The 14261-nt window shown below is 38.1% G+C and overlaps 1 protein-coding gene across 3 annotated transcripts in view; it reads right to left on the bottom strand.

The window, feature by feature from the left end:
• Positions 1-14261, bottom strand: part of eda (ectodysplasin A) — a 40859-nt gene that overhangs the window by 10615 nt on the left and 15983 nt on the right. The gene's annotated exons all lie outside the window — the stretch shown is intronic.

Below are 14261 nucleotides of genomic sequence, written 5' to 3'. Positions count from 1 at the left end.
CGTAAACATAATGAATTATTTAGAAAGGAAATACTTTTCTTATCATTATCTCACATATGACCAGAGTAATAGCTCTGCATGCCACACGCACACACACGCGCACACACACACACACACGCACACACACCCTATATTCAGGGATAACTATCAGGTCAGGATACTTCAGGTCAGTCTGGAGTTCCCATGTATGTTTAGACACAGTGAATGAAAGGTTGAGAAAAGAGAAACTCTGGGTCAGTTGCAGTAGCACATATCTGTGTCAGTCGTGCTTCACAGTAGTCACGTTACAAGACCTAGACTGCCATTGTCATCTTCATTGCAGTATTGTTGAAGGGAAAGGAGTCTGAATTCACACACACAGACTCATTGAGTGGGGTTAGCAGGGTCATGCAGCTGTGTCTGGGTAAAATTTGTGTTATTTATGTGATTAGAGAAGCCACTAACTCACAAAGTTCAGCCCCAGAGTGCATTGGGTGTCATGTGTATTCACGTATCCATCTAAAACACTGACGTGCGAGCATGAACATGAGTTTGTGTGTGTTTTACCAGTAAGATGACACTTTTAGATCTGTAAACACCTTGCTGTGTGTTTTAATCCACTGTGTGTTTGAAATCAGACACTGTATGCCTGTCTTCCTGCCAGAGGATGTTCCAGCCTTTGGACATGATGTTCTGGCTCAGAGTCTCTATGTGTGTGTTTGTGTGTGTGTGTGTGTGCTTGTGTGAGTGAGGGAGAGAGAGGATTGAAAACATTTCTCCAAGCTTACAATGATCTGCTTATTTACAATTAAGATCAGCAACAAAAGAAAGAGAGTACGCAGGTTTAATTACATGTACTTTAGGGACCAAACGGACCCTTGAAGTTAGCCAAATCTGACAAAACCGGCCTTTGGGGACATCCAAGTCGCCATCCTAACTAAATGGGATTTAAATAATGTGTTTCTAATATTAAACATGCAAAATGTTTTCTTTTAGGCGTATGGTTTGGGTTAGTGTGCATCAATTATAATTAGCTTTAAATATAAACAATAGAAGTCTATGGTATGTCCTCATTTAGCAAGACGTGTGTGTGTGAGAAATAGATTTGTGCAGTCTAGACCTTGTAACTCGAGTCTAGTGCGAGACATCTCATCTGTCTCTTTTATACACACACACACACAAAATGAAACATTGTACCCTTTTTAACTGCACACCAATCTCTTTCTCTCTTTAACGTAATTATAAACTTTGTCTACAGCATTATCATGAGAGATGCACAGTGGTATTATTTATAAGGTAACACTTTACAAAAAAGTTGTTCACTAAAAAAATGTATCACACATTACAAACCTTACAGTAAAGACATTTATAATATTACAAAAGATTTCAAATAAATGCTGTTCTTTTGAACTTTCTACCCATTATATAATCCAGTAACATTCAAAACATGCATCACAGCTTCCACAAAAATATTAAGCAACACAACTGTTTTCAACATTGATAATTCTAAGAAATGTTTCTTCAGCAGCAAGTCGATTTCTGAAGGATCATGTGACACTGAAGACTGGAGTAATGATGCTGAAAATACAGATTTGACATCACAGGAATACAATTACATTTTAAAATATATTACAATAGAAAACAGTTATTTTAAATTTCACACTATTACTGTTTTTACTGTACTTTCAAAAACATAAAAAACTAAATCTTACTGACTACAATCTTTTGAGTGGTAGTGTACCAAATACAAGAACTAATATGAACGATTTGAACCTTATTGTAAAGTGTTACCAAAACACACCAGAGGACACAATAGAGAGATTTATCTTTTCGACCACCCACAAACCTGATTGGTCAAATGCTCCATCAAGCTAAAATTGCTTCCCTCAAACGTGTGTCCGCATGTGTGTACATTTCTTTGTGCTTGTAAAACATGAGATTGTGAACAGATAAACGCTGCTGCCTGATGAATACGTGCATGTGATTAGTTTGTCAGTTGTCACTGAGGACAGATAAACTCACACCCTCATACATACACACATGTAGACTCACACATACACATGTGTTGCTCTGTAACAATATTTATAGTAAGGGTACACACTGTATGAGGCCTAATTTATTTCTGTTTGAATTGTATGACATTGCGTGTTGAAGAAGTTGTGTATGTGTGTGGTCTGAGCTAACGGTAGCATCTATTCCACTCATACTTATTTTGACATTTTCCATTCTTTCCGCTGACAGCCAGAGAAAAACGACCTTTTTAATCAGTCTGACCACACACACATACTCGCAACACAAACACAGCACAACAAAAGAAAGCGTGTGTATGTCACATTAATACACTGCACTTTATTGACATTTTTCTTGTTTTTCTGAAACACTAGGGGCAATCTTTTTTCTTCCAAAAACGTTCCCTCTACGCAAACAGTTTTAACCTGTTGTTGACCTGTTCTGACAATCTTCACATTTAAACACTTCTCACAATGTAATTAGGGCTTCTTATTCTGTTATTTGTGTCTTAGCCCCTGCTGGTCACTTTTCACTTGGTTATTAACTGGGTCCATAATGCTATATGTTTGCATCATCAACGTGACAGAACTCAGGATTAAAGCAAAGCAACATCTCAGTGTTAAATATTTGATTTGATTCTGATTCACAAGCTTTCAATTTGATTCTAATATTCAAACGGGGCATATTTTGGATATAATTTTGCTTACATATGGAAAAAATCCTCTCTCATCTAATGCTGTAAATGATTCAGGGACCCTTATAATTTGGTACATTACAAAAATACTATTAACAATTATTAATCAACTAAAAACTGCTCTGTAGATATCGACTTTAAATTGCAAATAATTTCTTGTGCAAAAAAATGTTGTTGTCACGGGTGGTTGCAGGAAGCCAGATGAAGATGAATAAAAAAGTTCCAATACGAAGTTTAATGAGGATAATAAAAATAATAATCAGACAGGCAGGGGCAACACACACTAAATGTAACGTAGACCGAACACTGAAGGACTGTGAGGGAAGAACTTAAGTAGAGACTCAAAGAAGATCATTAATGATGTGCACCTTAACAGAATGAACTAGTAACAGAAAAATCAAAACAAAGGAACACCAGATGTGAATGAAAACAAACTAAAAGTCCATGATAACTAAGACAAACTGAACATAAAGTGAAAGTTAGCTATAGATGTAAAATGATTTTCAGTTGAAAATCAATAAAAAAATGAAATCAGTTATAAACCCCCATGAAAGAGTAAAGGCCCGGGTCGGGTGTAAATCATTTTTCCATGTTCAGCTCAGTCTCATGCACAGTTGAGTGTGCGAGCCTTTAAAAGTATACTACTTTGGCCATGAGCGCAGAAAGACGTGTCCGGCACTTTGTAGTGTATTTTGTTTTCAAAGCGCTCAACCCACTCGCACATGCGCTGCTATAAGCGCACAGTCCGCGGAGTCACACAAATTGGGATGAAAAAGGGTAAAAAGTCTTCTAGTACAAGTCTAGTGGGTCAATGTTTACCCTATGTAAAGGACTCATGTGTTATACAGGTTCAGCAGTCTTTGCTGTTTCTGGCAAACTCAGCTCTGCACTGCCACTGACGAGACGATATGGGTAAAAAATTAAAGTGCACATCTCTATAGCCAGATTCATGCTGCTTGCATTGCCATAAACTGTGATTCAGACTTGACTGTTTTTTTTCCTGTCTGTCTTTGTAGGACTTGATTAGTTTCAGGGTGGTTTGCAAAAATTTTGGCTTGTATGCAAAGACTTCTTGTGAATGCAAATCCCTCCATGTTCATTTTTCACTTTCATATAATTCCAAAATATATGTGGCTATTACAGGTTATTACATAAAGTTTCTAAACCAACCAACTCCAACCAAACAAGACATAGACTTGGATCCAAACAAAAGATCTATTATTAAAGCACTCAATTATTGTGTTTTTATCAGTACGAGTTTGTTTTTTCGCTAATCATATCAATTATCACTTCAGTGGTGAAACCCTGAAAGATCAAATGGTCAACCACTACACAAAACCAGATGTACAATAAACGACATTAAAATATTTCAATAAACCATCATCCACATATTGTTGATTGTCCATTAACACAAATTAAACACTGATGGGCAGAGATCTGTTGACAAAATGCTGGTGTGATAAATCCTGAATGTTCTAGAAGAAGAAGGGAAAGGAAGTCAGGATGGATTAACATGTTCGATAGTTTGACATTATGACCCAATCACAGAGCAAGACAGCACTCACTTTGAGCAGATGTCCTCATTGTTGAGAATGACCACACTCCTCCTGGACCAATGAAGCTCACTTGACATCATACAATTAAACTCCTACTGAGAGATACAATCCTCCAGAGACGCACACACTCAAGTGTGTGTATGAAATGTGTATGCAAGTGTGAAGCTGAATCAGAGTGTAATCAAATAACATTACATTTGAATATGTTTCATTGACGTGGACAAAAGAGACATGCCTAGAATCGACTGGAGAATCTGATAGACTGCAGTGGTGGTTTAGTGGTTAAGGATCTGGGCCTCTAGCTGAAAGATTGGAAGATGTATTCCAGGAAATGGAGAGTTTCTGAGATCACAGCCAGCTCTATCACAATTACAATATTGTTAGAGGCAGTTAATCCTACGTTGCTCCAGGGAGACCATCTCACGACCGGTCAATCATAAATCACACGTCATTACCATCATTAGACAATCATTTGCAGCTATTTAAGCCAAGAGTTTAATAATAAAAATGACATAGCTAGAATCTCCTGTCTTCTTCCCTTTTCATATGAGCACAAAAGCTTCCAGCACTTCCAGGACATTTACCCCCGGTTTCAAAGACAAGCCTAGTCCTGGACTAAAATGCATGTTTGAGCTGTTTTAACTGAAAGCAACTTACACTGGCATATCTTAATATATGTTAGTGCCATTGTTTAGTCTCAAGATGCACACCAGTAATGTTTTTTTCTAAAGTACATTTATAAAAGCTACTTAGACATCCTAATTAAACTAAGGAGAATACTGGTTTAATCTAAGCACGGTCTGTTAAACCAAGCCTTAAATGTACAAACAACAGACCAAGCACCATAACCATCTGAAAGCATGTAAGAAAGGCGTGAATTCAGGTAAATCAGGACACTTTTTAACAGGAATCCCAAAAACTGGACCAATTTATCAGAGATCACCTGAAACACGGCATGTAGCCTAATTTCGAGAGGCTGACAGGATTGAGACAGGATTATAAAAGAGGTTGGGGGTTTGTGCGGATCTATCAATTTATTAAAAAATGCATACAAAAAGCAATTTATACATACAATGATTATGACAAACCTAAATTAATTTATTAAATTTTTTTGGGGGCCACAATGTCAAAAAGTTCCTAAAACCATAATGAATAAACAAATGCCTTTTGACAAATATTTATCATTATTTTTGACACACAATAACAACATACATTGTTTTTTTTGTGATTATGTTACATCTAGAGCTATCATATGTTGTTACGGTTCACTTACGTAAAGCAAATGGCTTTAAACAAGTTCAATGAAGTTCTAAAAGGGTTTAAAAGAAAGGGCTCTAGAGTTTGAGCAAAGTATGCCAAAGTTGTCGAACAGTTTGTCAGGTTGCGAATGAGAGTGAGAGTTAATGATGTCACTCCCTCAGCGGAGGGATCTTTTTACCGTGGCAATCTGATTACAGCTCTGCTTTCTTTGGCTAAAGAGCACATCAGAAATCAAATGTTCTCTGGCAAGAGTTATATTTTCTCAAACACACACAAACACAAAGTGTCTTTCCGAGCACACGATACTGACTGGCAGGTCAGAGCGGTGTTTGACCTGATATGAATGTGGACTTGAGTTTGGTGCAGGACGACTTTTAAAGTAAAGCACACATGTCCATCTTATAACGTGTGGCCTGAACATGCGAGTATGTCATTTCTCAATATGCTAACAATGGTTACAATGGCTTATTATAACGATTACCACAATGGTTAAATGGCTGGCAGATTTGTAAAAGAAGCACATAAAGGAAAAGTGCCAGACCTTATGTGACAGTGGTCTCAACATGTTCTCACCTCATAAGCGGTGAGTTTCTCCAGTTAGAGGCCAGTGTAACACACACACACACACACACACACACAGCACGGACAGCTGGATGTGGCTTTTTCCTCGTACAGCTGGAGCCCATCTGGGACCAACACTGGCTGAGATGTGCATACACACTCACAAACACACACATACACACATGCACAAAAGATGCAAAGAGTGATAAACTCTTCATCAATAGGCCCTTCTCCTCTCCCGTTATATCCTCATGTCACCTTGTCTTCCTCCAGGAGGAACACTCTTATTATCATTATGAAGATAAAATAACCAGATAGTCTATTAATATGATTTTATTCATAGGTTTGAAATCCAAACTATGAGCAAACCTTTGGAGAAATCTGGATAGATGTACAAAAATGGAAACACAAGACAACCTTCTGATGACCTTCGGTCTGCAGATTTCAGTGTTGAAGCTGATCAAAGCATGTGTTCCTGCTTTGATATTGCTGTTAGTGTTGGATTCATTTCGCTCTGTCTTTTCATCTATTATTGCTCTATTTCATGTTACATCCCACGGGAGAAAAAAAACATTATATCATCATTCCATCATGCAAATAATAAAATAAAATATAAAAAAACACTAATCTCCAATGCAGGCTGATGATCACTATAAATGTGTCATGGACATGGCGATGATAGCTTGACACAAAAGAAAAGTTGGTAAGATGCTATCAGATCACATCAGAACATAGACTGATAAAAAAAAAAGTTACAATAGATTAAACAAAAAAATATGCTCCATTTTTCATTCAATATATACATTCTGCTGATTTTAGGGTGAAGTATATTTTAAGGCTGGGTATCAATACAAATTTCCGGATTCAATTTGGATTCACAATCTCTTGATTCGATTAGATTTCAATTCCAAAGTAGAGAAGGATTCGTCAGACTAATTAAAACAGTAACTCCTAAGTTTGTGAGTCATTCTGAATAATTTATCAAGAGGATCAGCTTAAAAGAGTCATTTGTTCATGAATCAGACTTCACTGGTTGTGCTGTATGCTTTTGATACACTAAAAATAATCAGTTCATAAGAGTCATTTGTCTGTCAATCGAATGACAGACTTTTGTGTTGTTAATTATTATGCATGGCCTGCAAGGACAACTTGAAAGAAAGATGCATTTTGCTGACATTATTTTGTGGCATATGCATTTATCAGGAAAATTTGGCAAAACATGACTACTTTTGCCATGGGGCTGTATTCAGCCATGGAGATGTGCCACCTTTGAGAAGCGGTGAGGTAAATACTGGCATAGATTTACCAATAAAATATTGATCTGAGGAAATCCTGTAGCTTCACTCTCCTACACACACACACACACACACACACACACATAGTTCAGTCCAAGCTTTAACATCCTAAACATTAAACAACACACCAACGAACAGTATGCTTCTGAAGTGAATCGCTGCGCTTTAAAAGCTCACATTCACACTTAGGCGCATACACTATCTCTGGCCTGGGCAGAAGATCAGTTTCTGACAAGAAAAAACACCAAATACATTAAACAAAGGCTATGAAAACACACAACCCCAATTAGAGCTTTGTTCAGCAGCAACTCTTATGATTCAGAGGACAGATGCAAGAGGTGGAGAGATAAAGAGACAGAAAGAGACTGAAAGATGTAAAGAGCTGTTTTGATGATGTAGTCAACAAACTGACATAGCTGCCGTTTCTGAAAAACACCCATCTTACTCAAATTCACACACACACACACACACACAAACACGAGAAGACGGATGCTTTGGGTTCCACTGATATTGTTGGAAATAAATATACATTTACTCGCATTACACACTCTCACAGAGCATTCTCGTACAGTACAGCAAAACAAACCACACAAAAGATGTATTACTGGGCTAGTTGTGGCCAACCAAACATCAGAGTTCATAACACAGTAACAAAGGAATGAGAGGAACAGCCATTATGCCCTCTATTACAGTCAACAGACCAATATCCAATTTGAAGAAGTCTGTTGTTTTTAAAAAAAATAACACAGCAGAAATGTGTGGTTCTGCAAATACTGTTACAAAGTAAAATAGAGCTGATTGAGAACTAATGGCTTGGTCCTAATTTTCCTTATTATACAAACCATATCCAAAAATTGTAATTCTGCACAGTTGACGTCACCAAACCGAACAGAAAAAATAGCCCCGCCACCATTTTCGATGGTAGCCTGCACCAAAGTCACTCCATTGGTTGAGCCAGAGCACTGTCTGAAAGCGTCACAAAGCCACAGTGTTTACAGGAAGGCAATCTTGGAGTTGTATATTATGCCCGGGACAGCTTTTAAGTAGTGATGAAAGAAATATTCAAATATATTTATGGCTTTTGCACTGAACTGAAAACTGCAACAAAGGCTCATAATCGTTACCTACTGTAGTTATTAAATTGCCAAAACCACAAGTTATGGGTTGACTTACAAAATGTACAACTTTTCCTCCCAATCCAATCTGATCAACTAACACAATTTCAAATAAATACAGGAAATGCGTAGCAACATCAGTGAAAAAACATGATTAATGCATTCCATATTTATGCAAAACAAAACACAGATGTGTGTCAATAGCCTATTGGTTCCAGTGTATCAGACACACTCTCTCCTTCGTATCATATTGCATTTCACTTGCAGTTAAGATTGTCTGGGCATATCATGCAGCCCTGCACAAAAATGCACATTTTGTTATTTGTTTCTCACCCTCACATGCACGTTATTTTGCTCAAAGTCCTGGCATCTTTTTTACATAGTTGAATGAGAACCAGAAGTGTCAAGCTATATTCCAAGTCATCTAAAGCAATACAATTGTTTCCATAATAATAATAATAATAAAACTAATTCTATATAATAATTATATAAATATAATAATTTTGTACATATATTTTACAATACACACAAAAACAAAATGAAATTTGCATTCTTTATTATATTTTTAACCTGTGGTGTGGAATGAGAAACACTTCTAGTTTATTCTAAAGGCTAATTCACACTGCACCAACAGACACTGACCAATGGCAATAGACACTTTGTCGGGTTTGGTTGGATCAGTGCGTTACCTTTGTCTGCATCTGTTGGTGTTGTCTGAAATGTCTGAGAAGTGACGTACTGTAATAGGTGACTGTCACCGTTGGTCGTGTCTGTCTGAGCCATGTGAATTGGTCTTACGTAAGATCTTGCGGAGCATCCAGATCCAGATTGTATTCATATTTGAATAATTAATTTTTTAAATCACTCATTTTAAAATTGTAAATACATGCTTTGAGGCCCAGTTCAAACATGAGCTTGATCAGAATCAATACAGTCTTTGGGTGCATTCGGGATCTTAAGAAATCGAATAGTTAAAGTTGTGCATACCTAGTTAACTTGTACCGGTACATTTAAAATCGAGTTCAATGTGAGATCTGGAATCTTTTTGACTAAACGCACTGTAGAAGCAGTCATCCCTGCTCCTGCTTCTATATACAGAGCTCGTAATGGAATCCTCTGAGACCTCCGCTAAACTTGAGCAACCTCTAAAAACTGCTACACCCTCCCATGAATATTGCCAAATGAGAGCAGCATGTGCTCCAGAGGTTGCAATCAGATCAGGCCATGACATTAGACAAGACTTTCACAAAGAACCATCCCAGTGAGGTTTATGTGTGAACACCCGTAAAACATCAGATCATGAGCAACCCTAGAGTGAAGACAGAATCTAAATGTGAATCTAGAAATGTGACAGGTTCAACTAGCAGCCTTACGCAATACGCAGTCTCTCAGATTGGGTTAGTTTGTCACTCATTGCTGGATAAATGCCATGGAAATGGCTAAAATGTGTCCTTCTCCTAAGCATTGGCACATTAGTTTGATATCTAGAGATGGCAAGTGATCAACCTTTCAACAAAACTGCAAACGAGTGCGTGTGTGTAGTCACATGCCCATTTCGCCCGATAACTTTGTCTCATCCATGTTGTGCAGTCAAGCTATTTCTGCCTGTCATCATTGTAGCTAAGCAACAACTGTTCTAGTGACCATAAGTGTGTGCATACGAGTTTGTATGTGCTTGCATATAAGTATTTGCCCTCTTAACTAAAACCAGACCCTGCTCCATTTCCTCTCTATCTCTCTCGCTCACAAACTCATACTCTAAGGGTCGTGTGTCTGGTGCCATAAGTGGTTTGTAAAGTGAGGCGTTCCCGTTTGTCTGAAGGGTCTCGAGTGTTTGGAAGGATTAATACCATCTGATGAACAGAATACAACAGAAAAAGGAACAGCTGCAAAGGAAGAGAGAGAGAGAGAGAGAGAGAGAGAGAGAGAGAGAGAGAGAGAGAGAGAGAGAGAGAGAGAGAGAGAGAGAGAGAGAGAGAGAGAATCAAGGACAGCTCAAAGAAGTCGGTTCTGTCATCTGTTAGTTTTCACCTCTCAGCCCCATCTAAACCTCTCTGGGTAGTGGGTACATGGTCGGTTTCTTTACAAGCTGAATCAATAACACACCACAAAACTACACACGCCATAGTATACAAACATGCACATATGCTAATACAGACTATTACAAATGTACACACACACGCCAGTCTACACTAACAGATTTGCTCTTTACCAACCACTTAACCATAGTCACACTCACTTTGCCCCCAACAAATGACACGAGACAGTGTAATCTGTGTCTGTGTGCCCAGACTGAACCCAAAGGCTACTTTGGAGTAAAATTTAGGAATTCTGCAGAATGCATTTAAAATGTACTACACTCATACTGGTAGGTAGCTGAAAGCATAATCATATTAGCCAAAATATTTAATTAACAAACATCAAAGGGGTGAGGAATGCGTCAAGCTTTTGTCAAAAGTCTGTGTAAATCTGCACAGAGCCCATGTGGGCCTGGTCACCGGTAACAAACTCTTGCGGCTTGGACAACACTCACAGACTCGTACGCATACATCACAAATATTTATCCCTAACTTAAGACGGGAAACATGTAAGCAAGAGATCACAGAGGCCTCCACATATTTTTCAAGGATTACACGTCTCAGCGTGTGTGTTGTGCTGTGTTGTATGCAAACCATGACAGCTTCAAACAAAAGGCTTGGCTCATCAAGCGCACAGAAGAAAGAATGTCCCTCTTTCTCGCTCCTATTTTTGTTTTTCCTAAATTGTTCTCTCATTATTTCTCTTCTCTGATACATTTTCCTCCATATTCATCCTTCTCATTCTCATGTTTGTTGCGTGAGTCACTAGAGCTGGCTTTAAACTAGAGAAAAATTAACCTTTGTGTAACACTGAAATCCCAGTATACATATACACAGATGAGGTCTCATTATGAATTCATGAGTAATGGTTGTAATACAATAGGACCAACAGATATGGTAACAATAATGTAAAGAGCAAATCACTTTTTGATTATACTACTGTGAGTATAGAACAGTTCAACTTTCTATACAATGTTATTTTATTACAATCTATCCATAGACATTTACATCCTGAAGTTCTATACAGGATTTGTTTTAAACACATTTTTTTCTTGAATGCATACATGCTTGAATGTTCAAAATAACTGATTTTTTAAAACATATTTTACATTGTTGTAGCAGCTGTCAGTAATGCTCTGTTTAGACCCTCCTTCTGAAAAGCGCAATGTGTTCTGATTGGTCGGATGGATCAGTGTGATTGATCAACCGCTTCGAGTGCGTTTCGGAAATCTCACAGCCCTTACCATAACCGCATTAGATCCAGGGTGGAAAAAACTGGATCTCTTGGACATGGTGACAGCTAGGGCTGGGTGATATGACAAAAAAATATGACCACAATATTTTTTTCCATATAAATTGATATCGATATTTATCACATTATATAATTTGGTAATGCTGGCAGCTTTTTCTAGAAATTTGAGTAAAAAGTGCAGTTCTATGTAAACATGCTAGACGGATGCATTTATCCATTGCGATTGCGTCTTTTTGTAGCGTCTCGTGCATGACACTGCGTTCTAAGAACGCGGCACTCAAGTAAAAAAAAGTTAAACTTTTAAAAACGAGTCTCAAGAACTTGCTTTTTTGTTCCACTGACCTTTAGCTCGTGTTTTCCACCGCAAAAACGTGTTCTGTGCGAACCGGCTCTTAATCTGCACTTCGTCGCTACATTGACGTCGTGGTACCTTTTTTCCCAACAATTTCCTCAGCTTTGGAGGGTAAAGCAAGTTCGGTTTAGTGTCCATTGGCGCGGAGCAAGCAGATCAGAGCGAGTGTTTTCCAGTTATTCCTATGGAAGTTGAGCCTCACACTCGTGCTGTGAATTGTGGGATTGACAGCAGACTGGAGAAAGCGTTGAAAGGTTGGGTAGTTCTTGACTTTATGCAAATATCAAGTGAAAAACGCTGGCGGCAGCCAATCGCTGTGAGGTTCAGAATAGTGAAGTGCATACTTGAGCATTTAAAAATATGTTTATTTTAGTGGGTAAATCATATTGTTTACGCATTGTATGCTTTGTAGTTGTTATATGTTAAATATTGCAGTTTGGACACTTTCATTGTGATTATATTGGCTGGGTTTACAAAAGTTTATCAGAAACAAAGCTTGCCTCTTTCCAACTGTAATCACTTGTATCTGTGATGATTATATTGGCCATGTTGAAAAAAAAAAAAAAGATTAACAGACACACCCCAAACCGGAGACATTTTAGCGTTGTCAGCGGCACTGAGCGGCACCGTGGCTGGCTGTTGTCGTGTTTATTTATGCTGTGTTATAGACTGGAAGGGTAATCCTATCAAGTGAAAATGTCCAGAGCTAATCATCATTATCGACATTATATTTATAGAGATCTTGATATGATATAGTTACTAATGCAACTACACCAGGCCTTGTTCCCTTTATTTTGCATATGCCTTGAGCAGGAATTATTTTAATGATGAATATTGTGACGTGTACATTCCCGGAAGAAAACTTAAGACTACAATCAAGATGATTCAGGCAGTTCAGAAACAGTGCTTAATTATACAATTAATGAACAACTCCCTTTGGTGTGGACTTTGTGCTTTTTTGTGCATTTTCATGCTCAAACAGCAACATTACACGTCTAAGAAAGTTGAAAATGTACAAAAGCATAATAGGTCCTCTTTAAGCAATTTGGCAGCAGACCTATAGTGAATGACTTGATGCAGAACACCAGCGCAAGTCAAAAAATAAAGAAATAATTAAGATTTTATGTATGGGATACAACATAGGACGTCGTAAAGAGCAACTGGACAGTCCTCAGAATTTCTTTTGTGTTCCACTGAAGAAAAAATAGTTGTATGTGTTCGGAAGGACCTTAACGCAAGTAATGACAGAATGTTAATTTTTGTGTGAATTATTCCTTTAAAAAGAGACAACGACTGATATTACCACATACAACAGTTTGCCTCAGCAGCTGACCCACTTTTTATTGATGAATATTTAATTTTGGAGATGTCATTTGGTTCTTGGAGACTTTTTTTAAACATGCCAGATGATTTCTGCTCCAACCACCCACCAACATGCATGCATACACACACACACACACACACGCTTTGGCTATCGTGATCACTCACAGATTCACACCATCATCATCAGTCTGGCTTTTTAGAACAATCATTAAATTAACATGAGATCTAGAGGCTTTCAAGAGAAATGTGTGCATATACGTTCACACACATACGCACGCACATGTGCATGGAACGTGTTCTGCATGTTGTTCAATACTGGAGTTGCTGCGCCACCTTTCAATAGATTTGTTTCAATAGTGTTGTTAATGGCAGACTTTAATGGCTTCATTAAAACACCTTAAAAAAAAAGAAACATTCTTTCCTCTTGAGACATAGTGGGACACGGGAGACCTCGGGGATAACTCTTTAAAGCTTCATATCATATATTTTTTCCAAGACATCCAACTTGAAAGAAAAGTGCCAAAAGGCATCATGTCAAAAAATCATAGGAAGAGAAAACTCCAAAAATCAACAAATAACAGAAGTTTCCTTGTTCGTCCTCTAATCAGACAGTGGCTGCCCTGACCCCTGACTTGAACGGGTGGATTATGCCATTGGGGGCTTGTCAGGCGGTCAGAAAGTGCGGCGCTGATCAAGTGGTTAGTAGTATTTTACGTGCGAGGACAGCGAGTGTATGGCGATTATGTCGAGGCTGGGCCGCACCTGTCTGCAATTTGGCACATACTC

The sequence above is a fragment of the Rhinichthys klamathensis genome, unplaced genomic scaffold (assembly GCF_029890125.1).
Source record: "Rhinichthys klamathensis goyatoka isolate OS25496 unplaced genomic scaffold, OSU_Roscu_1.1 h1tg000501l_1, whole genome shotgun sequence".
NCBI classification, from domain to species: Eukaryota; Metazoa; Chordata; class Actinopteri; order Cypriniformes; family Leuciscidae; genus Rhinichthys; species Rhinichthys klamathensis.
The sequence above is the reverse complement of the archived record's forward strand: the minus strand, read 5'-3'. Positions and strand labels throughout refer to the sequence as shown.